Consider the following 23,768-nt stretch of genomic DNA (forward strand, 5'->3'; position numbering starts at 1 on the left):
AGCCAGCCCGTTCGCGGGATTCGAACCTCGGACCGAACTACCAGTGTTCAGCGACTTTATCGCTCGGCCGCTGGTGGGCACCTTAATTAATTTGACCGTTTATTTTCAAACATTAGTATTTATTTGCAAGAGATTCTGCCTTTAAATGTCCTCCAAGCCTAATGGCATTTCTTCAAATTTCAAGACTTAGCTAAACATATTTTGAATACAATTATTCTTCTAAGACGTTTTTCAGATGACCTTTGCTTCTTATTTCATAGTTTGTAGATATTTTCCTAGTAAAGACTAAAAATTACTAGCGATTCCGATGGCAAGTACATGTGGGTTTCCTCACAATACTAAAATATGAAGTCTGTACCTAAACTTAATAGCACTTTACTTCAGCTGTTTTCTTCAGTGTATCTAAATAAGCTGTACCGTTCATCACAACTCAAGGACTCTACTATTCTACCTTCAAACACACATACCCACACTATCACGATTAATCCTGCTGGAATTGGATGGTCTGTATCAAGAACTGTGATTAGATTTTTTTGAAAGTGCTGTACATATCTACCAAAAATATTAAATTGATCTCGTGGCTAAAATTTGCTCTGTTCATGAACTTTTCTGTTTTTCTAATAAAAAAAAAGGGTTCTTAACAAGCTACAAACATTTGTATCTATTGTGCAAGTTCATGAAGAATTTCTCAAGTTTTATAGAAACTTTCCAAAAGTCTGTTCAGCGAAACGCCTTTTAACTGTTTGAATAGGCAAGCATGGAATCGTACATTTTTAGATCTAATTTGATTTTTTTCATTACTTTTCTGTTTCATAATTGTATGTTGAATAATTTTCCTTCTTGTACCATATTTTATAATTAGGCCATCTTTTCTGTACTTTGAGGTTATTTTCAAAACTCAAGAAAGAATTGTGCTGCAATGTCAGGAATTTATATAACCCTCTCCTATGATAATATTAAAATTGGCATCTTTCATCAACAACCTTTCTTTTATAAAAATACGCGACCCTGCGCACCTGCGACCAATAGTAAATTCGATGAAGACTGGTAGTTGCATGAGAATTTACGTGGAATTTTCAAGTGTAACGGAGATACGAGCCAATATCCCTTAAAAATCATCTACACTCCGAGCTCGTATTCGAGAAAAAGAGCTTACTGTGTTGATCTGCTGCATTTAGTCTCATTTAAGTCGAAATAAGTTTCCTTAGAAAGTTATTTGAGAAGACATCCCGGTATTTTTCCGTTTCGCCGGCGCGAATGGCATAAAATTGACTATCTGATAAAAATGCTATGTAATTGTCTGCCAGTATTGAAAGAAACTATCAATCTGATACGAAATGGCTGCGCTTTGTTTTGAAAATGAGGCGTAAAAGTTTATCAGAGAGGATATTTCGTTCGGCAATAGTTGTACCACTATTGTCAACTTTATCACCTGCGCCGGCAAAACGGAAAAGTACCGACATCCCTAACTCAGACAGATAATCCTGGTATGCTTTGTTCTATTCTGTTAACTAATGAAACCTCGAAATCAACAGTTTTTCGAGAACTAAGATAAATATTAGTAATCAACTTAATTCTCGGCAGGACTCCCAGATAAGACAAAAATTAAGTTCTAAAAAGAGGCTATAAACTTTACAAAATGGTTTCTGAGAATACAATTTTCTTAAAGAATGTTTTCTAAAATTCTTTACGTTATCTATCATAAAAAGTGAATATTGTGAATAATAATGTTTTATTGATTAAAATGATTTGAATTTAAAACTTTTTTTATGTTATTGGAAAAATCACTCTTAATGTTATCAGCCGCATTAAATCTATAATGGAAATCTAGCAATTCAGACTTCAAAAGTTTTCTTAGAAGAAAGTCTTTAAACAAACTTTAAAATAAATTGACAAGCATGTTTTGTTATCTTCAATTAAGGAGAGAGCAAATTATTTTGCACTTGTGAAAATGATATTACAAAATATGCTGAAATATGCTGAAATATGCTGATTAACATAAATAACTCACGTAATACTCAAGACTATAAATTGTTCTCAAAATTGAATAATATAAGAACACGCGGAAACAGGAAAAACGCAACACTGTGTTAATATATGATTACTTGGCGAAGTATAAGAACACGCAGCCGGTGCTAATATATGATCGCGTGACGAGATATAAGAACACGCAGCAAGATTTTGGCGATATATCTCGCTTGATTGGCGATTCAATCTCAGAGCCGCTATAGCAAAGAAGTACTTTAAGTAAACTGAATGCACTCCGACTGTATACCTACACATTCAGGTTTATTTTGTTGCCAGTACAAATCATTGATCTTTCAAACATTAGTTTCGTTTACAATATAATTTAAATTGCTTGCAGTTATTTGATCATTCGCTAAGTTTACGTACTGTTTTTGTTTTCTTCCGTTGAATTTTAGCGATTGGGTTAGTTGCATAGCCATTTGTATTTGCCCCTTTAAGTTAACGAGCCGGTTCCCCAACTCGAAATCATTGCTTTCTGGGCAGATAGCCAAAGATTGCTTGGCTTCCACTCAGCCAACCGGCTTTTCCAAAGTACTCAAACGTACTACAGACATAAGAGTTAGATTTTAGCTTGCCAGGAATATGGCAAATGAATTTAAATTCATTGACTAGCCCAGAAATCCAGCATCTTTATTAGGGGGCAAAACTGTGAGGTTGGAATAAAATGCCAAACCATTTACGCTTTAAAATACAAATTTCCTTTTTACTAGTTACCTTTCAGACAGCGCTGGCATTGATTAAAGTCTCTATTTTTAAAAATCCATCAATTAAAACTAATGCATAGCACTTATCACCAAACGCTGCCAATAAATCAAAAAATCAGCTATGCAATTATAACTGATCTTTTATAAAGTTAATAAGTGCTTGAGCTTTGATAAATTACGCAAAGTACACTAAGGCTATATGATCAAAGGGAGGAATGCCTTCGTGGAAGATTTTATAAGGGAAAGTAGCTCGTGTATACGTTACACTTGGGAAAAACCATAAAAGAGACCATGCAGCATCCCGTTCGTTTGGAATCGAACCCAGGTTGGAACTACCAGAGTTCAGCGATTTTACTGCTCCGCCGCTGGTGGGCACACTGATCTTTTACATCTTCAACTAATGTTTCAGTATAGGATGCTGTCAAGGCGCATTATGATTAGTCAAATCTTGCTGAAATTATGATAGACCGGAAATGCCCAATCCAAAAATGACTGAATTTGTTCCAAATTTTAAAGTCATGCTATCCAATGTACGGGCGATTCGAATTTAATATCTGCTGTATTTGAATTTAAAGGAAACTGAGATGTTATCTTATATTTTTTGATACTTTCTCTTTTAGCACTCATCCTGACATCAATACGAAAGACATCAGGTATAAGTTATCGTTCTTTCAGAAGAAATAAAATGCTGTCCACATCTCAGTTGTAATATCACAACCTATACACTTTTGCTTCGATATTACACGGTGTCTGGATTCTTTTTGTGTTTATTCATGATATAATGATATAATAGTTATAGACCACGGTACATAACTTTCCTCCTTTGAGGAACTAGGTCCAACAGCGGCCGAGCGGTAAAATCGCTGAACACCGGTAGTTCTGACCTGAGGTCGATTTCAGGCGAATGGGCTGGCTGCGTGAGCGTTTTCTTGGTTTTCCCCATGTGTAATGTGCATAGACCCAGTTTCCGTTAGAAAGTCCTCCACGAAGACATCCCTTCCCTTAGGCATATAGCCTTTGTGTGCTTTGCCGTAATCAGCTAAACCAAACCAAACCTATCAGGAACTAAACACATTTCTTGCATAATCAAATACGTTATCTATTTCAAAAGCAAACTCTAAGCAAAGCCTAGTACATCACATTCTGAAAAATTCATTTATTATAACTGACATAAGACTTTATTGCGCGTATATGAGTCTGTTCAGAGAACCATTTCTTGTCGAAATGTTTTTGGACAAGAACTGATTCAATCGTATATTCGGTGCTCTACAAGACCATTTAAATAGCATTCAGATAAATACTTGAAGCAAGTAAATTTTACATTAAGTGTAATATTTTATTTTGTTAAATGTGAGATAGAAAAAATGTGAGTTTTCAAAATGAGACCTTTAACATGAAATTTATGGTCTCTTTATGGTTTCTTGAGACAGACAGTCATTGCGGATTAATAAATTTCAGGGCTTAAAGCCTCAGGTTTCAGAGTACTTGTAAATAATGCAAGAATTTAAAATGCTTGTTTTTCGTGAAATAAAATAAAATGGGTAAACGACCACTGTACAAGTGTGTCAGCTTTTCTTAATCAGATCCTAATGAAATCTAAAGCTTACTTTTTGCTATATTTTTATACGCATGTGTTTCTATAGGCTGTCTCTTCTACTTTGGAAGGCCCTGATAAATCGGGAAGTTCAGATGGGACAGAAGTGCCTGCACAAGAGCTTGCTCAGCAGCAGACCGAACAGACTTCTCGAAAAACAACCAATTCAGAAACCTATCCTGGGGCTAGCGAAATATCAGTGATAGAATATTTACCATTACCCAAAGAACCCCAAGTACCTATTCAAAGAAGAACTACATACTCTGGCGCAAATAAATAAAGGCTCATATCCATCTCAAGTGGCTGCATATGCAAGGCAATGTTATGGATTCTGTAAAACGAACTTATTTTATATAACTTATTATGGTGTTATTACTGCCGGGATAATTTCATTTTTGTATCTTGTCCTGGCAAATCCATTAGTTATCCAATTTTATATAGTACTTGCAGTGTTCATTGTCGGATTCTGTGTCCCTGTAAGATCTCCAAGACAGACTTCAAAATTGTTACGCAGACGTAATCCCTATTCTCAACCCAGATATGGATTTCATTTGATTCATGAAAAAAACCTAAATATTAGCGCAGCACGTCTAATGTTAAGAATAGGATCCGATGAACCTCAAGTTGAAGGTAATTATTCTAACCTGATATAATCCTCTTAGGGACTCCCATGGCTTTGCCATATTAAAAAAAACCTAACCTAAAATGATGTAGTCAGAAGTTTCTTCATAGGATTTTCAAAACATTTAAATGCAAAGCAGTCGAAATAATCTAACACCTGTTCAACTTGGCGTCTATTCAACCCCCCAAATTCTCTCTAGCATCTAAAGTTTAAAACAGTTGCCATTTTGTAATGTTTAGAGACCTGGTTTGATATTAGCGACTAAATGAAAGACAGTTCAGTCGTTATTTAGCCAGAGTGAAATCATCATGCAAAAAGTATATTTTACGTCGCTAGTAGCGAATAAAAATGGCTACAAATATTTCAATGTCGAAAGTATTTAGTATACGTTTTAAAGAAGAATAGGTTGAAAACTGTAGTTTAAGTGTATTTTATTATTTATATATAATTGAGCTTCAACACATTCCATGGTCTCCGGCAAATACTATATGTCAATGCTGAGCAACATCTGTCCGTAGGAGGATACAGACTAATTTATTAGAAAGTTTCCGCTAAGGCCTCCTTATTAGATGGTCTTCCCGTGCTATACATAATCTGTGAAATCTCCAAATACGAGAAACAAATGTGATTTTTTTTTAGTTTCGTTGTTTAAGTAAATCATTTTATTTCGAATTGCTTTTGGTTTGGTTTGGTTTATTTGATCATGGCAAAGCATTCTAGGGCTCTCTGCCTAAGGGAAGGAATGTCTGTAACTCCAGATTACCTAAATACGACTAGTACATATAAGCAGTGTAAGAGAAGAGAAGCAGATACTCATTCACATTTTACCCCCAAAAATTCGTTGACGTTGCTGACTTTCAGCCCAGTCGATAACAGAGTAGCTTAGAAATGGTTTAAAGCTAGCTTTCCTCCCTTTAGACCCCCACCAGCAGCGAAGCGATAAATGTCGCTAAATAGTAGTAGTTCCACCAGGGTTTGAATTTCGACGAATGGTTTTCTTATTTTTCTTTATGTGTAATATAAATACGAGCAAATTTATCTTAAAATGTCCTCCATAAAAGCACTTCTCTTAGCTAGTGGCCCTTGGGCGTTTAATTCTTATGTTTCTTCTTTTTGAATGGAAATCGTAGGATTAGACCCAGAATGTCTGATCTTAGCCTAGAAGGTAAAGATTTTAACCTTCAGTCATTAACCAACTTCGTCAGATAAACGGAATCTACAAAAAATTAGGATAATTTAGAAGGAATAAATTTGAGACAAAAGTCTCTTGAAGAAATCTAATCTTGAATGCTAACAATTTAAAGTCCAATAAGTTAATATAAGGTAAACTAAAAAAAAAAAAAAAAAAAAAAAGATTAAAACTGCTCAAAGTGCCTTATAAAATTCGGCTTTTCTTTTAAATTAAGCAGCTTTGCAGTCTGAAAGTGCATACCTCGTAGGGCAAAATGTAGCCAAAAACTATTAAATTAGAACATGAAAATTAGCAGTCCTCGAAATTTCATTACTATTAGTAGATTTTCGGCGTACCGCAACAGTTTCGCATTTTGTGAAGTACTTCAGAGTGTTACTTCTAAGAGACATGCAGAGTTAAACTACAATGAAACAAACATGACTTTACCGACGTTTTACTGTAGACATCGCTGGTTTCTAATTTCTTAAAATATCCTTGAAAGTGTGGACTTTGTAGCTTTTACTTTACGCTGAGGTGGAACTTACTTAGTTGAAAAAAAAATGCATGTGATCATTTTATTACAGAACATACTAAAAGGTTAGTGTACGTGAATACAGAAAAGCACACAAGCATAATGATGATTATGATATTTCGTTGTTTATTCTGATGTTCAGCGGGAATTTTCACAGAGCAGAAGGTCTATTTTCCTAGGGTAAGGATGCCTTCATGGGGGTTGTCCTGAGGTAACTGGCTCGTATTCATATTAAAGAAGGGGGAAACAAACCATGCAGACAAAGACATACAAAACTAAATGGCTAGAAAACAAAATACCTATAGATAGGTGCAGCATACTTCTTTTCTGGTTTTAACGCTTCGGCATCACTCCCGAAACACCGGTTTTTTTTCCTCTGTCTGCCCATCTGTCATGCCGTTCCCCCTCCCAAAGAAGCAATCAATGAAATGTCTTTTCTGTGAAGTTCTCTAACACGACCATCGGCCAGCGGAAAAACTATTTACTATTCATCTAAATTCCCATTTCCTCTCTAGCCCTGCACTTGTCCATACTAACAATAGGCTTTTAATTACCGATGCCATAAGTAGCATAACTGGCAATGTCGGCTACCAAGAAAACATCGGTAGTTTTAATTCAGTTCTTTTTTCAAGTAACTGGACTAGTTCTATGCTTCAGGTTTTCCATTGTTTTTCTAAGGTAATTACGAAACGTTTCAAATAAAAAACTCAAGAAATCCATCGCTTAGTTTTAAAGTGCTGAAATCAGCTTTTCCATTATTAAGCAATCAACTAGTAGATTTGTAATACAAATAGTATGAACAAATAGCTCGCCCGATGGCTTTAAGGAAAACGAAATTTCGTGGACTTAATTTCAATGAATTAATGACTAGAAAATGATACATCTTATGAGATAATTGCAAATGCAATTTTAAGTAGTTATTCAATGTATATTTTATTCCCTTCTCTACTTTTCAGTTTCATTTAGCTCGCCAGTTACAGATTGGATAAAAGTCCTGAACACTGATGGTTTTTCGAAGTTAGGAGAATGTCCTGTCTGCAGAGGAGTTTCATTTTTTCCCTCCATGTGCTACATAAATACGAGCACATTTTCGTGTTAATCCTCCACGAGCACATCCCTCGCCGTGGACAGAGAGCATTACTTTGGCGTTATAGAATAAATCTAAACCTTATTATAATTAAATCGCTCAACCCCACCAGCAGCTGAGCACTGGTACTTCCAATCGGGATTTGAATCCCAACGAACGGGCTTGTTGCATGGGCGTTTTCATGCTTTTCCCCATGTGTACCAGATTCCCTTAAAAAACACTCCACGAAGGAATCCCTTTCTTGAAGCAGATAGCCTTCGAGAGCTTTGGCATAATCGAGTAAACCAAACAAAACTCAATTAAATTTCTACGTACAGAATTCATATTTTGCATTCTAACATCGGCAGACTTCTTTTTAATATTCTTAGTAGGTCTGGAAGAGACTAGTTTCGGATAGAGATATCTTTCGATTTATGCATAGCAAGCGCAAAAAGCAGAAGTCGACTTGCATACTTTAGCTATTTTAGATGCTTAAAGGCGTTAACATGAAATCATCGAAGATTAAAATTTGCATAACGGTCATGTATTAAATGTAAATCAAAGGCCTAATAATCAGTCCTACTTACACAGGTTCGAATTTCAATTAAGCTCACATGTTTAATAAATAATAAATTGCTTTCGGGAAACAAATCCGTGTTCGGTAGGATTTCTAGCCATTTCTCATTATGTTTGAATATAGAATCTTTCTCACTTGAATAGAGACAATAGCAATTTATATCTACTGTATCAAGCTTAATATATAATTTATTACTAATTAAATGCAATAATTTCCAGATTATAATCTTTGTATTCGTTTCGAAGCATTAAAAGTAAACTCAAGCATATAAGAATATTTGTCAATAAATGTCAGAATATGCGGCTTTCTGTATGAAGATTTTTCTTTATATCTTACGAGATCTGTTTTCACTAAATGGTCGAATCAACAGAAGCAAAGCGTATATAACTGCGAAATGTAAGCAACTCCTCTATCTTTTGCGGCTCACCAGCGGCCGAGCGGTAAAATTGCTGAGCATTGATAGTTCCGATATGCACTCGATTCCAGGCAAACGGGTTGGCTTCGTGGGCGTTTTTGTGGTTGTCTCCATATATAACGTATATGCGAGCCAGTTTACCTTATACGCGTAACTCTTTCTGACGCGCAAAGAATATTTTCAGGAGTTCTATGCTGAATGCTTAATAGAGATATCGTCTGTTACCTTGGTGGTAGCAGTCCGGCATCTGCTCAGGTAAGAGCTCTATGTTACTATTTACGGATTCTGGATTAGGAATTGTTTAAGGATACTGGTTGAGGCTAACGTTCAGGCAGAATTGGATAACCTAACCACTGAAGAATTAGCAAATATATTAGCGCAATGCTGCACTCAAATAAACCGCATTGAAGCGGAAAAGAAAGTTAGGAAGCTTAACGAAGACGAAAGTAAAACTCCTCAGAACTTTTGTAACGCGAATCAAGCTTTAGAATAAGCATTACATCATCCGGGAAAAATGACACCAACGCTTGAAACAAAAGTTGACAAACTTGTCCGTAGCGGTACTTTAAAAAGGTAAAAAGTAAAATGAACTGCTCTAGAGTCTGATGATAACAATGCGCCTGAATGGAAAACTCCTAAGGAAATACATAAGAGAAAACCTAACTATTCAAGTTCTGTAATTGAACAGTCAAATCAATTTGAATTTTTATCCAATGATGATCATATGGAATAAGGTAATAAAGAAGAGCAAACCGCAGCGCCTATGCAGCGCCGTGTTGGGCCACCGCCCCGAAATATCATCATCGCAAAATCACCTTCCTCCAAAATAAAATCGTTAGAAGCGTAATAAATTCGTCGTGGTTTGTCAGAAATTAACAGATACATCCGGATTTAAAAATGCCTTATGCCCAAGTTTGTATCCTTTAACTGCTGTGAAATGTTTTTCGGCATAATTACTGTGAGCGGTTTCACAAACCGCTTTAAAGAAACGTAAAAATACATACTTTTATGCCTTTTTAAGGAATGTCATAGATGCTTTATGCATATTTATGAAATTCGAATTCATTTAAATAAATATATTTTAAACATAAATAATTTAATTTTATGCAGCTAAATTCATATAAAAAAATGACAATTTTCTTCCTTTTAAGGAACAAAGTTTTTAAAGAACAAAGATTTTATTAAAACATGCATGGAAATATGTGACTTTATTAAGGATTACTGTCAATTAATCGATAGTTCTATAACAATGAATTTAATTATTAATAAATAATAGATTAGTATATCTTTGTTTACAAGGATGAATCATAAAATGATTACACAGTCAAAACACAATTTTTTTTTAAAGCACTGAAGACACACTGGTTCCTTGCATTCCAGCATTCCAAGCATTTGTATGCTGTATTTCTCTACTTACAAGGAGGGAACAGACTACATGTTTTTCTTTCTTCTAATTTTTCTTCTTGATTTGATAAATCCAATTTCTTAATTTTCTTCTGTTCAAAGTTTCTTCTAATTATTATCTACAGTTCCCTTGGCAAAAAAGCGGAAGTTATTCCAACTTTCAGATGCGGTTTAATAATTTGATTAGCTAATAAAAGCATAAAATATTTTCTTTTCAGTTTTGTAGCATCAAGATCTGACTGGAAATATATGTATAAACATAAATTCCAAGTATCATCGGGCTCTACTCTAGAGCCTATTTTTGCAGGATGTTTCAGACCAGGAAGCTGAATCATTATGTAATGCTTTGATGTTCGTACGGCCTGATTTGGTTCTTTTTTGCTCCATTTGAAATGATTTTTTCCATAAAAATTGTCATTTTGTTCACAGTTATTAGAAAAACTGTGATGGTCATCTGCTCAGCTTCACTTTTCTTTCGCTTGAATACTACATGATTCTTCAGAATCAGAGTATTTTACATCAAAAATATTGTTGGCAAGATATTCAACTTCCTTCTGAGTGAGATATACGGGACGTTTTCTTAAGTTTGAAGCTATATTTATCACTTTTAGGAAAAACAAGCATCCGATAAATAACATCTATCGTTCACTAAAACTCGTAGGCATCTGCTGTGAGCGGACTCTAAGAAGAAAACTTAAAAAATAAAAAACGTGATAACTGAAACCATAATAAAGCTAGAAGTGCGAAACTGGATATGTGACCTTATGGGATGGGTTTGGGAAGGTAGGAAAAGTGGACAGGGCCCATTCTCCAATTTTAGGGGTGGAAACGACGTTAGAAACTCCTCAGTGGTCTCTCAGACCGCTTACAGCAGTTAAAGGATATATTGAAGATCGCGCATAACTTCTTCAGAAATGTACAAAATTCAGAACATCATCATATCAATCGCACAACTAACAAACTATGATTGTACAATTTAGCATCTTTTCAAGCGTCCTCGCATTATTAATCATAACTCTGCATATTAAACTTCGCCAGCGCAGGTCAAAAGTGCAGTAAACTCGTTTTTCTTTTTTCCCTCTCTGCTCCAAGATAAAATCTAAAATAAAATAAAATCTAGTTACTAAATCTCATCCAAAGCAACAGGGGATAGATGGCCTTCTGGTTGTATCCTCCAGGTGACAGCCCTTTTTACCAATGAGATCGCAGGTTCGATCCTGCACGGGAAAAAAATTTTTTCAGCCAATTTCCAAAATTTTGCAATATAATATACCATATATTTTCATTCATCCCTAAAGATTGTGATTCACCTGGCAAAGCATTAGGGCTTTGTTTTGAGTTTTCTACATCATTTCTGCAATTTCATTTATTATGTATTCTACTTTCATATAACTTGCAAAGAAACGGACTTTGCATCCGACAAATAGGAATAGCACTTTGTTTGTACTTCACTTCAACCCATTTCATTACTCTCAACGCATTTTATTATTCTAATGTTAGCGCATTTATATACTTTACAAATAATTTTCAAGTAACTCATTGCTTTTATATATCAACAATGTGTTAAATTCTACTACTCCTCATCGCAAGGATACAATTTCCTGATATATAATCTACTTCATCTATGCTTATTATATTTTAACTTTATTAATCGTAAATCATCCCAAATCTTCATTTTGAAACCTTTCTAGGAACATACTTTGAACTCTATATTTACCAAACACTTCCTTAAGATTAAATCAATTTCCGATTGCCAGTTGGCGTCAGAGGCACTGCCATTCTCCTAATTCCTGCCATGGCCCACCAGCGGCCGAGCGGTAAAGTCGCTGAACACTGGTAGTTCGCTCCGAGGTTCGAATCCCGCAAACGGGCTGGCTGCATGGGTGTTTTCGTGGTTTTCTCCATGTGTAACGTGTATACGAGCCAGTTTCCCTTAGAAAGTCCTCCACGAAAGCATTCCTCCCCTTAGGCAGATAGCCCTCGTGTGCTTTGCCATAATTAAATACACCACACCACATATACCTAATTCCTGCCGTTAGCGAACGAAACTCACCAGTTTTTTACAGCTTTCTCGCATACTTCTTTGCATTTCTCATATAGACGATACTATTTTCAAGTTTGTTTAGCTTAGATACTAATCTAAATAACGCACAAGCGATTATTTTTCTATTTTCAGCCAAAGGCCTCGGAGCACAGCGCCAACTAGAAGTCAAAACTCCTAGCCGCTGATGCCTCAAGAACCACCAACGCTGTCCGAGTTTACTTTAGAAAGTCTTCCACGAAGGCATCCCTTCTCTTAATCAGATAGCTGTAGTGTCTTTTGGCATAATCAAATAAACCAGACCACACGTCTGTCTTTTGATGTATCAGACACTGAAACACTGAGCTAATCTGAAATTAGTCCAAAACGTTTTAAACAGACCTCTATTTTTAAAATGAAGCAATTAATACAGGAGTATCGACGAATTCTCATATTTAAAATATAATTTCCTCTACTTTATGTTCCATAATATTGTTTCTTTTTATGCACGTACGAACGTAATTTGAAACATTAGGTGTCTACCAGCGATGAAGAGGTAAGGCCCATGAACACTGGTAAATATTAATTAAACTCTATTCGATCCAGCTGCCTGGCTGGGTATTTTCATGTTTTCTTCATGGGAAACGTGAATAGAGGCAATTTCGTTTGCAAACTTTTCAGAAAAAATATCTCTAATCCTTAGTCGGATAAACATCCCATGAACTGGCCCGTGATTAATACTTGTGCGCAACACATGGTCTGAGGATTCTCTATCCGCACACATGTATACGAGGTGTGACACAAAAAACGAGGCTAAGTGTGTAGCTTGAAAAAAGAGTGGAGTGGGCACCAATTGTTTTGGTGACGTCATGTTACACACCTCCTCTATCCACGAGGCCAGTTTCGACTTAACCGATCACGCCAGTTGGGTATTTCTCTTGTGGTTGATAGGGCTGCGATTCTTTCCCCTCGCTCTTGATTGCCGTTACTCTGCTAACTGCTCGCATATTTCTGCACTTGTTGGCACATACAGAAGGTTTGTTCCTGTTGAACCTTGTGTTCTTGGGATTGTAAAAGGTCCTTGCGTGCCCTATTTCTTGCCTAGCTCTAATTTTCTTGACTTGGACTTGATCTGGAAAATGTCAATTATTCAGCAAATTGTGGATCGCTTTCATGCACTGACTTCCAGGAATGATAGCTTGACCCCCTATGAGCAAGTTGAATTGGCATTCCCGAACAGATTTATGGATATAATACATAACACGGAAAGAGATTTGGCCTCTCAATCTGAGTTTAACCATTCTAACGATGTGGATTCAAGCATGGAATGGATTACCCCCAGCCACAGTGTTAAACGGCCGCTCAGCCCTGAAAAGTCAGCCGAATTGGATTTGAAAAACAAATACCATGTGCTAACTCAGCTTCCTCCCGAAAAAGCTCATACCCATGGCACTGAACGGAGTACTCACTCAACTACCCTAGGCGATGTTGCAGTAAAACGCAGGATGAAACCGAGGGCTGCAAAAGCTGATGATTCATCCAAAAAGCCGAATGAAATCTCCTCCACAAACCCATCTAAAGTAGCGACCAGTAGCCACGCTAAAGTGGCGCCATCTAGTGAATCCTCCGAGAAGCCGGCTGCAAGTACGTCCCTGACGGAAAGCATGGTGCGGCCTATCGGAAATACAGATGAGGTCACATGCCCGGCTGGTCAAATAAGTGATGCTCATGTATCTGAAGAATTTAAGTTTCCGAAAAGAAGTTCGAAGCTTCCGCCGATTGTCATTAAGGATTCAAACTGGAAATGGAAGGATATTACTGATCTATTGGATAACTCCGGCTACAGTGAATTTAATGCAAAGATGAAAGCCGTAGATGAATTTGAAATCAAATTCAATTCCAGTAAGACTTATCGTAACATCACGGACCTCCTTGACGACAAAAAGATTAAATTTCATTCATATCAGCTTGCTGAAGACAAAAACATCAAAGTCGTCATTCGTAGCCTTCCGATTGACACCCCAGTTACGGATATCCAAGATGCTCTCATTGCAGAAGGATACGCTGTTAAAAAGGTTGTACAAATGTCTCGCCAAAAAGGTCCTGAAATTGTCCCCATGCCTCTATTCTTGATCTTGCTAGAAAGGAATGAGAAAACCAAGGACATTTTTAATAATCTAAAGTATCTTATGAGGCTAAAGATAAAAGTTGAAAGATACAGAGGTAGACGCCGTATCACGCAGTGCTTCCGATGCCAAGACTTTTACCACGCTCAAAGTCAATGCCGTCACGCACCACGGTGTGTCAAACGTGGTCAGGGACATGAGTCTCGTGACTGCACCAAGCCCAAGGATGTGCCACCAAAGTGCTGTCATTGCGGACTTCCTCATACTGCCAGTTTTAAAGGTTGTTCGTTCTACCCCAAGCCTCGCTCATCCTTTGTGCAAAAAGGCATATCATATGCAGATAGAGTAGTCAACAATAGTAATGCTACTCCCCCACAGATGGCGCCACAAGCAACCTTCCCACAACTCAGTGAGCTTCAAGCAAAGCTCGACGATGCTAATGCGGTAATTCAAAAGCTCGCAACAGCCATCTCTATGTTTGCTGATGTAGCGAAGGCACTTCCTACCGCCTCTATGATAGAGGACACAGTAAGGCCAGCTTCCCCCAACCATGGATAATCCCACCTCCCGGCAAAGTTCTCCTGTTAAGATCCTGCTCTGGAACGCGCAGAACGTTACCTCCAAGATACCGGAACTTCATGAATTTATCCAGCAAAATGACGTAGACATCTGCTTAATTACAGAAACCCATGCTAACCCTTCGCACTCCTTAAGGATAGCCAATTATTTCAGCTACCGTAGTGACAGACTCCACCACCGTGGTGGCGGAGTGCGCATTTATGTTAAAAGGACATTTGATTCATATCTGAAAAGTGCAGAAAATTGTGATGGTATGGAAAGTGTTAAAGTGATGGTGACCCTGGGAAAAAGCTCAGTGCTGAAATTCTGGATAGACTTATTAACTCAGACTCCTCCACCTTTCTAGGTGGCGATTTAAACACCAAGCATCTCGACTGGGGATGCCGCAACTCGAATTATAATGGACGCATAGTGCATGATTTTGTGTGTAATTACCCTGTCTTTCTGCATGTGCCGGATGAGCCTACCTATAGGCCAAATATGCTCAACCATCAGCCGGACATTCTGGATATTTTTATTACGACGTTCAATATTCCTATGGCTATTACGGTAACATGTGACATGTCTTCTGATCATGTACCTGTGCTTGCTTACCTTGGAGTGGAAAATGCTAAGAACCTACCGCCAATTAAGCATACTGATTGGAATCTTTATCATAATACTTTGATGACCACTGATTTTAATTGTGACTCGTTATAAAGCACTTCGGATATTGAACGTGCTATAACAGACTTTACTTCGTACCTGCATTCTGCTAAGTCCCTAGCTACGACTGAGGTTGACCGTGTCAGACATGAGCACACGCTTCCTACCAATATTCGCGAAATAATCTGCTTTCGAAATCATCTCCGAAAGGAATTTAATCTCACCTGGGATCCTGCTATCAAAACTCAAATTAACAGGCTTAATAGGAAAATCAAGCAAAAGATTCAGGACCATCGTTCTAGCTTACGGCAGGTTAACATAGATCAACGACGAATCTGGCGCCATACAAGGACACTAAAACGCCCCTGCTCTGCCAGAAAACCGCTTAAATGCGATAACGGATTTGCTTACTCCGATCAAGAGAAAGCGGAACTTTTTGCGGAACACCTTTCTAAACAGTTCATTCCAAATTCCTTCCCCTCAGATCATAGTTCGGACATTCACGTTCATTACCTTAGCGATCAATGGCTGCACTCCCCTTGTACGGAACCTTCTATCAAACTAACCACGCCGCACGAAGTGCAGAACATTATTAAGGGACTTAAATTAAAGAAAGCTCCAGGAAAGGACAAGATCACGAACCAGATGCAGAAAAACATGACTTTTAAGACCGTATGCAAATTAACAGGCATTCTCAATGCATGTTTGTATCAAAATTATTTCCCGCTTTTCTGGAAGCAAGCAAGCATCCTGAGGATTCCTAAGCCAGGGAAAACACAGGATTACCCGCCAAACTTTAGACCCATCAGCCTGCTGTCCTCCATAAGCAAGATACTAGAACCTATTATTTATCTCAAAATGCAAGAAAACTTGGACTTTCTCGTTGATCACCAGCACGGTTTCCGGAAAGGACTTTCGACCACAACGCAGTTAGTCAGGCTCCCGGAGTTCATCGGTGCGGCTATGCACAACAGAATGAGTGTTGCTATCCTGATGCTAGACGTGACAAAGGCTTTTGACCGCGTCTGGCATCCAGGGCTAATCTATAAGCTAATTCATCTCGGTTTCCCCAGAAATCTGATATTCGTTATCAAGTCCTTCCTTGAAAATAGAACTTGCACCGTTGGAGTTGGAAATGCAACTTCATGTGTCAAAAATATTTACGCAGGTATTCCTCAAGGGTCAATTTTAGGCCCGCTTTTTTACATCATCTATACCAACGATTTCCCATGCTTTTCCGAGGATACAAATGTTCTCGCAGCCAGCTACGCTGATGATACAGCGATAGCCACCAAGTCTCTAAACCCAGAGTATGCCTTGTCAAGAATTCAGGCCAAAATCCCTGCTATTGAGGGGTGGTGCAGCCGCCGAAAAACGTGCATTCAGCCAGAAAAGTCCAAGATTCTACTCATTCGAAATCGCAGACAGAGGAAACGGGTGAGAACTGAGGTTAAACGTTTTGAAAAAATCATCCCTACAGTTGATAAAGCTAATTACCTGGGAGTTACCCTTAACAAGAACTACAATTGGAAGGATCATATGCTTAGAGTAAGCGGAAAAGCACACGGGATCATTTTCAGGCTTTTCCCTCTCCTAAAGAATGTAAACCTCACCCTCAGACTGAAAAAGAGGATTTATGAAACTGTAATCCGACCCATTCTCACGTATGCTTCCCCAGCCTGGGCAAACTACAAAGCAAACGAAATTAGCAAACTCCAAGTGCTTCAAAATAAGGTGCTAAGAATCATCACAAAAGCTCCTTACTATGTTCGGAATAGGACCCTCCACTCCGACCTGAAAATAGATACTATTCAGGACTACCTCAGCAGAATAAACAACAACTTTTTTAATAATATTATCAATGTGAATCCCGCTAATTTCACGGACATTCTTATCTACGAAATCCTGGTTGAAGACAAAAACCTCCGCCCATTTGCCGTCCACCTCTTGAGTTCAGAATTCCAAGTTCCACTTTTCTGGTTTTCAAGCAGCATCGATCGGGGTCAGTTTCTGGGAGGGTGACCTCCCACGTGACTGGCTCCGACGAATGAACACTTAGTATTCGGGCTATCCTAGACAGGTCATCCGAAGTTTCTTTCTCCGGCCCCTGCTTGGCGGATTCCATCCAAGTTGTAGCAGTACAGGAGCAAAGTGCTTCTTTTTCTCTTTCTCTCTCTCCAGCACACTTCTACCTCCACGAGAGAAAATTTCTTTCAGGTTTCTACTCTGTCAGGCTTCACATGGGATCGCATCAGGAACTGGCAACAGCAGGATTTTAATTTACTGCTGAAAGCCAGTATAACTCTAAAGTCCCAAAGTTCCAAAGAGTACTGCGTCATTGAGTGAACACGTGCAACTGCATTCTGCCGGAAAAAATGTCTAATACGAAAACCGAACAGCGAATCAACATTAAATTTCTGGTGAAACTGAAGAAACTAGCCAGGGAGGAAGCCTTTCAAATGTTAACCGAGGCTTGTGGATATGAATCTTTGTTTCGTGCACGTGTGATTGAATGGAATAAGCGCTTTTCAGTGTGAAGGAGCAGTGTGGGAGATGATGAACTTGCTCGGCGTCCAAGGGGGCCTCCAGGATGTTCATCGTGATTGAGTGGGTTCCCAGTAGTCAGACTGAATCAATACTACTACATTGAAGTACTAAAAAGACTTCGTGAAAATATTAGGAAAAAAGACCACAGTTGTGGAGTGATAGAGGGATGTTACACCAGGACAATGCGCCCGCTCACATGGCCCTATCTATCGAGCAGTTTCTAACAAGCAAAAATATTACTGTGATGGGGCATCCTTATTCACCTGATTTGGCTTCATGCGACTTTTTTATTGTTTCCTAAAGTTAAATCTTGCTTAAAGGAACCCATTTTTACCACAGTTGAAGAGGTTCAGGCAAAAACGGAGAATCTCCTAAAGGGCCTTCCAAAAACGTCGTTCCATAACTGTTACCAGCAATGGTACACCGAATGCAGAAGTGTGTGAATGCTGAAGGGTATTACTTTGAAGGTGATAATGGCAAGGAGAACTGATTCTGTGAGTATAGTGATATATTGGACCAGTATCGTTACTTTTGTGTCACAAATTGTATAAGTTACAATTTAATGTCACTAGATTGTAGAGGTAAGAGAGATCGATGGAACCATGCTTAGAAGTATTAATTTCCATCAATTTAACTTTCGAAAGAATAAATACAAACATTTGTTTGCTTACAACATTTGTTTTTAAACAATTTATAAATGTTCTCAATTACATATATTTTTGCCTTTTGAATATTAACCAAATATAACGCAATGAAATAATAGAGAACTATTTCTGTAACCACTTTAAGCTGATAATCCAAATTCTGCACTATGTCTGAGAGGATACCGTGACTAATATTGTAACGATTATACAGTATGAATTCAAATGCCTCCCAAAAGTTTCAAAAAAATGTATGTACCTTAATGTTTTCTGTTGAAATGGCATAGTCGATCCAAAATAAGTTTTGGAAAAATAAAGTTAAAATAAAAATAACCCCTGATGTTACATCGGAGACCGGGAACCACCAGCGGCCGAGTGGTAAGGATGTTGAACAGTAGTATTTCGTTTTGGGGTTTAAATCACGGCTAATGGGTTGCCTACATGAGCGTTTACGTGGTTTTCCCCATGTGTAACGTGTATACGAATCAGTTTCTCTTAAAAATCATCCACGAAGGCATCCCTCTCCTTAGGCATTTAGTAATTTGCCACAATTAAACATTCCTTAACATACATCAGAAAACGTATGATGTTCATTTACGCAGTAATTTAAATTCCATTCTGCAGAAGGAAAAAATTGTGTATGAAAGATATTTGGCTAATCTTGACGTGGTATAAGTAAACAGTACAGTTTGAAATGTCTTTAATCTTAAAGAAATGAACTTTCAAAGATGAACGCAATTCCTTTTTGGAAGTATTAAAACGTATATCTGTGTACTAATTTATATTTTTTTTTCTGTAATTTAGTCATTTGCTATCTAACCTTTTCCGAACAAGTGTTACTGATTTACCTTTACATCAGCCGCAAGAAGGCTCAGTATAAAGGTTAATCTTCAGAAATCTATACATTTTCATGAGATTGTATTAGGAGTAAATGTTTTTATATTTATTGTTGTATAATGAAAACTATCTGATTCTTATTAAAATTCTGAATTTCAGTATTGCAAGTGAATGCCAGTGAGTTAGAAATAAGTAATAGTTAGAAAACACATGAGAATGATTAAATGACAAACATCGGTTGTTAGCAAATGCTAAAATGTTTTACTGATAGTAAAGGTTAAATGGAACCCATCTGAGGCCAAATTGTATTTAAGACCGAAAGAATATTTTTCAAACTCTTTTAAATAAGTATATACATAAGTTAATCTATATATGTGCCCAAAAGAAGCGGAAGTTCAGGCATGAAGTAGCAGGGACACTTCAGAATTATTGAGGAATGTCTTTTCCTCAAGGTATACGCATTTTGAGGTTTCGAAATAAATAGTTGAGACTGGTTACCTAAGCGTGTGTATCACTTATGACCTAGTTAATGAAGGTTTTCTCCATACAACAAATATTAGGTCAAATAATTTTTTTTAGTTAGCGGGTATTGTAGCATACATGATGATGGCGATATCGAGATTTTATTTGCATTTCAGTACCGCATTTTGGAAATGTATGTTAATCCTATAAATGCTTATTGTAAAAGATCTTGCTTTTAATAATGAACGGATTCTCTCAATGATACCTTATGTAAAACCTAATGCAAAGGTTTGAAGCAGATTTGAGATTCATCAGATGCTGGGTAATGTTATTGTTAAAGCGCAACTTATTTTTCCAAATGTTTAGGTTTTGTTTTTAATTTAAAAATTGAGGATTTGTATGCCAGTAAATTTAAAGCGCTATAAATGAGTTTTATCTACATAAATTGTTACTTGTTCCTCTGAATTTATTTCCGAATTTTAGTTACAGGCCAAATTCAGGAGCTATCTACTGATTCGACTTCAACGGTCTCTCCAAGTTCACCTGCGGTACTAGTTTTTCCGGCCGAAGTGCACCAAACAGAGGTTAAGTCGGGATCTTGGTGCTCTTCTGGAGATGAAGCAATTTCTGAGACGGTGAAAGTCTCAGGTCCTGGAATTTCAAATAATCAAGATTAATTTTGATCGTGATTGCATGGTAAAAAGCTCATGTATGTCATATATCCCTGTATTTTGAAAGGAATTATTCTTATTTGCAAAAAGTATTAATGAAATTGTCTTTGCTTTATTTTCGCTTAAAAAATGCAGTACTTTAGTATTATCCCGTTGATAGTGAAACTTTACCTACGCATCGCGATTTAACACCATTTATGAGTAAGCATGATTTCACAAGACATAACACCTGCACTTTCGTTTGATATAGCCTCAATTGTTTCTCGATAAGTGATCTGTTGTTTTTATGAACAAGGATCTAAATTAGCTGCTATTACTGCATTTGTTTATTGCATATTGAAAACAAAATTAGTTCGAGAGCAGTAGAATCACATTTTTGATGCACTTAGGTTCATTTACAGCTAGAGAGAATTAACGTCTGTTGAATGCGGAATACAGTAGCTGAATATTACCGACAAAACAGTAATAGATTAGAACAATCACCTGCATGAAGTTTTTACTTAGCTTTTTAAACAGAGCTTCCGGTAAAATCGGTGGACTTAGGAAAATAATAGAAATCGAGAGCCTTTTTACGAAATATAAAAAAAGCAGTGCGTCGAACATTTCCGTAGCACTGGGTATTTGATGAATTGCGCAAAGACTGACCAGTGTATAATTGTAAGAGTTGTTGTTGTCTTGTCCATGAACAACGGTTGCCAGAGCCTACTCCGAAGAGAGATTGGACTTCTATTTTCCACCCCAAAATTTGAGAGAGAGAGCACCCCGGGGGGGGGATCCGGAGGTCTCCTAACACTCTCCTCTCCCACCAGTCCACACGAGAGGACTTTCGGCCCGCCCCGCATATTTAGAGTGCCGCCGACACTATACATTTACAAACATCCATATCTTACCCGGGACTCGAACCCAGGATCTTCAGTACCGTAGTAGGTTCCCCTAACCACTGTACCGTCTTGGCGACAATTGTAAGAGTCGCAGAGGGAAGTGCTGCTCAGGATTTCGCAAAAAGGACTGATTTCGTGGTATCTCTGCAAACGTTGATGTTTCGATGGTAGCCAACTTTAACTACAGACGGCATAATGTGCAAGTACCAACGTTCCAAAACTAAGGTTACTTACATATTATCGGAAATACCCTAGCTCACTTTGGAGAATTTTATAGAAGACATTTGTTTTTATTCTAAAAAAAATTGTACAATACATGCATTTTCTACTTTTCAACTGTATATTTATTTCAAAAGGCAATCGTAAAATTAGCAACAAACGGATTTTTGCTTTTGCTGCGATCACTTTGAGAAATAATTCGAAGCATTGTCCCTTTAGCGATTTTGCGCAAAATAATACATTCCTACATAAATTTCATTCCTCTTTCTTCTATTGTAGGAAACTAGTACAAGCATAAATTTTAAAATCGAGTTTCAGACACAAAATAACTGTAGTTTTTCTATAAAAGCCGTTGGAACTTAGAATACAACAAGAAGAACGCATACCAAAATGGCTAGGTTTCAAACTGAATAATTGTCATGGGCATGATTGCCTGAATAATTGTTATGCACGTGGTTACCAGTGCTTGTTGTATTGTGAAGCTTTGGCGATTTATACTAAGGTTGTTACGATAATAAGTAAGTACCAATTAAATAGCTTAATTCGTTTAGTACCTAAGTTAATGCTAATAAATTTAAACTTTTACATAATCGAAAATCTTCGGGTAAAATAAATCGTAAAATTTGTATTCCTCAGACTGTGCATAATCCCTCAACAATTTATTGCCAACCAGCAACCGAATGAATACGAAAACTGAATACCGGTATCTCATCCATGGCTCGAATTCTGGGGAAGAGACCGACTGCGTACTTATCTGATATTTTCTCCAAAAGCGATTAGTCAGTTTTCCTCAGTCCTTTACGAAAGCATCTCTTCTTTGAACAATGCAGGCTTTGCGTGTTTTCTGTAGTAAATTGAACAAAACTTAGTGTAAAACCTTAACCAAATGTTAGTTTCTTTCAGAAAGCTATAATTCTAGTTAAGATATTTCTAATAAAAAATTTTTAGGGCTTGAAAAATTTTCACTTTCTAACGCAGTGCTTTATTGTAGTTGGACATACAGGTGGTAAAAAAAAAACAGAACATTGAGAACTTTCTGTTGGCATAAATTAGTCTCATTTTTAGCATAATGAAACTCGGCAACATCAAGAACAAACGATCGCCGAATGATATATATTAGCGAGAATGGATTCTGACGGTATGCTGGATGGATGGAGGTTTTCTGGTGCAAAAGTCTTAAAAAAATTTTGTACTTACGTGGTACTTGTGCTTAATTTCTTTTTCAGCATGTTACGTTCTCCTTTTGGAGCCATTTATTACGTAGTAGATAAAACTGGACATATGTGAGACTTATGAATGAGTCTCTTGTAAGTTCTTTATTTCAATACTTCAATTAAAATGTTTCTAAAGACTGTCAGCTTTGATGTTTTACTCTGTTTGAGCCAAGCAAACTCTCTAACTTGTTAACTAAAGATTTCATAGTTATTCTAAATTTTGATTCTTTTATAAAAATGTGCTAAATAGAGGATACCGTATTTAAACGCCTTAACTGTGTTAAATACACAAACTATCAGTTTAACGAATTTTTAATGCAAAATTTGGTACTTTATCTGAGGTAAACTATCTCTTGTATAAACCGTTGGTATTGGATTTTTAAATTTTGTGCTAAAATTAAAATTAAAATTTACCTCTATTTTTTCCTAGGTATTGCCACGGAATTCTGTTTCCCAGCGCATGGAGAGTATTACTGATGTTTAATATTTTAACTGTGTAATTTTAGTGTGCAATAAAGTCATTTTATCAAGTTTTGTACCATTCTTAAAAGAATATATTAGTTTTCATTTCTTTAAGTGAATGCAAGCCAATGTTCATTTAACGAGGCCATCGCTTAAGCAGATAACTTTTATATTGGAAAGTCTGAACAATTCAAGGCAGAAAAAATGTACATGAATATGTACAGTTTATCATTGAACATATTACTATTACCATAGTTGCCAATAGTTGGCTTCAAGAAGATTTCATTCTTGAGACAATAGAACTGCTTTTATAATTTAATCACAGTTAGACTTAAGAAATGTCCTTATCGC

The 23,768-nt window shown here is 37.1% G+C and overlaps 1 long non-coding RNA gene across 3 annotated transcripts; it reads left to right on the plus strand.

Moving 5' to 3' along the window:
• Positions 1-4,382: 4,382 nt before the first annotated feature.
• Positions 4,383-23,498, plus strand: LOC118179535 (uncharacterized). Of its 3 annotated transcripts, none has more exons than XR_015038481.1 (3): positions 4,383-4,956; positions 20,454-20,679; positions 23,386-23,498. It is a non-coding gene; the product is annotated as an uncharacterized LOC118179535 (long non-coding RNA). The 3 variants fall into 3 exon arrangements; XR_015038482.1 differs by lacking the exon at positions 4,383-4,956 and adding an exon at positions 8,753-8,964; XR_004756458.2 differs by lacking the exon at positions 4,383-4,956 and adding an exon at positions 17,693-18,524.
• The last annotated feature ends 270 nt before the right edge of the window (positions 23,499-23,768 follow it).

The sequence above is a fragment of the Stegodyphus dumicola genome, chromosome X1 (assembly GCF_044657685.1).
Source record: "Stegodyphus dumicola isolate Sdum_Otavi_A_Nest chromosome X1, ASM4465768v1".
Classification (NCBI taxonomy): Eukaryota; Metazoa; Arthropoda; class Arachnida; order Araneae; family Eresidae; genus Stegodyphus; species Stegodyphus dumicola.